Source organism: Lithobates pipiens, unplaced genomic scaffold, assembly GCF_037356315.1.
Source record: "Lithobates pipiens isolate NorthernLeopardFrog02 unplaced genomic scaffold, aLitPip1_a1.2 Scaffold_16, whole genome shotgun sequence".
Classification (NCBI taxonomy): Eukaryota; Metazoa; Chordata; class Amphibia; order Anura; family Ranidae; genus Lithobates; species Lithobates pipiens.
The window spans coordinates 538,144,487-538,146,850 of record NW_027507748.1 but is presented as its reverse complement, the minus strand read 5'-3'; positions in this window follow the sequence as shown (position 1 = coordinate 538,146,850).

Genomic DNA, 2,364 nt, shown 5'->3' with positions numbered 1-2,364 from the left:
TGTCTGTTTTTTATCTCACTGAAAAAAGATGAGGACTGCTCAGAGCTGGATTAACTCTTTGTGGCAAGACTGGGCACAGATGAAATGAAATCCTATACTGTACAAGTTACAAACCTTTTTTTTTTATAATTTATCAGGTTTACATACACTTTAATATATATGAAATCCTGGCCAGTTGTTGAGTATACTGTACTTTACCTTTATAAACAGACTGTATACACAGCAGGTAAAGTAAAGCTCCATACACACATAAGTTTTTCTGCTGAGTTTTTCCTTCAGATTTACCAAAACCATATAATATGAGGTCAAACCTTAGGGGTTTCAATTTGTATGTAATCAGGCAGGCCCTTGCACTACATGGTTTTGGTAAATGTGAAGACAAAAATCAGCAGAAAATCTGATAGTGTGTATGGGGCTTAAGTATTGAACACTTCACCATTTTTCTCGGTAAATATTTTTAGGTGCTATTGACATGAAACTTTCACCACATGTCAGTAACAACCCATGAACATACAAAGAAAATAAAACAAATAAGTTCAGAAATTAAGTTATGTGTAATAAAATGGAATGACACGGTGAAAACGTATTGAACACGCTAACTGAAATTTCTTTAATACTTTGTACAAAATCCTTTGTTGGTAATGACAGCTATAAAACACCTCCCATATGGAGAAACTAGTCACATGCATTGCTCAGGTATGATTTTGGCCCATTCCTCCACACAGTCTTCAAATCTTGAAACATCCACGGGCCTCTTCTATGAACTCGGATCTTTAGTCCTTTCCGTAGATTTTCTATTGGATTCAATCTCTGGGCCATTCTAGCAGCTTTATTTTCTTTTCTTTTTAAACCAATTGAGAGTTTACTTTGCTTTGTGTTTGGGATCATTGTCTTGCTGAAATACCCACCCTTGTTTCATCTTCATTATCCTGGTAGGTGGCAGCAGATTTTTATCACGTTTGCCAGTATGTTGAAAAACAGCCCAACACCATGATGTTCCCACCTCCAAACTTCACTGTTGGTATGGTGTTTTTGGGGTGATGTGCAGTGCCATGTAACCTTCAAACATGGTGTGTATTATGGCATCCAAAGAGTTACATTTTTGGTTTATCTGAGCAGACTATATTCTCCCAGTATTTCACAAGCTTGTCTAAATGTTATGTAGCTTGTCCAAATGTAAATGAGCTTCAAAATGCTTTTTCTTTAGCATGGAGTCTTGCGTAGTGAGAGTGTGCATACAGGCCATGGCGGTTAAGTTCATTACTTACTGTTTTCTTTGAAACAATTGTACCTGCTAATTCCAGGTCTTTCTGAAGCTCTGCACAAGTGGTCCTTGGCTCTTAGACAACTCTTCTGATTATTCTTTTAACTCCTCTATCAGAAATCTTGCAAGAAGCACTTGGTCACAGCCTGTCTATGGTGAAATTATGTTTTTTCAATTTCCAGATTATGGCCCCAACAATGCTCACTGGGACATTCAGAAGTTTAGAAATAATTCTGTACCCAATGCCCATTAGTATGTTTTGCAACAATAAAGTTGAAAAGGTCTTGAGAGAGCTCTTTGTTTTTACCCATCATGAGATGTTCCTTGTGTGACACCTTGATAATGAGACACCTTTTTACAGGCCATCAGTTGAGACTGAACCAGCTGATATTAATTTGCACCGACAAGGGGCAGGATTGCTTTCTAAATACTGATAGATTTTAGCTGGTGTCTTGGCTTTCCATGCCTTTTCGCACCTCCTTTTCTTCATGTGTTCAATACTTTTTCCCTGTGTCATTTCATTTTATTACACATAACTTAATTTCTGAACTTATTTGTTTTGGTTTCATTTAATGTATGCATTGCATGGGTTGTTACCGACATGTGGTAAAAATTCCATGTCAATCGCACCTTTAGAAATATATTTACATAGAAAAACTGTGACATGTTCAATACTTATTTTACCTGCTGTATATGCTGTTATATGGTGATGCAGGTTGGTATTCATTCATATGTAGCCAGGTGCTGAGCTACAGCAATATGAAGAAGACATTACTTTTGTGCTTCTTTCCCTCTACTGAGATACTGATGTTATGCTGGCCATTCTCCACTAGCAGGGTGAGAGCTAAAGTCAAGCAATCCTATAGACTTCTATGCAAAAGCTGAGAATCCTGGGAGTTGTAGTTTGAGACAGCAGCCATATAATGGGACAAATAGACTCTTTACACTAAACATTATTCCTCTTGGCAGCAAGGGTGTTATAGAGAGAGCATCTCTGTTTGTTTTGATATTTGATTGGCAGCAGGGAGTGAGGACACCCAGGGGCAGAGCAGCACCCCCCCCCCCCCACACACACACACACACACACACACACACACACA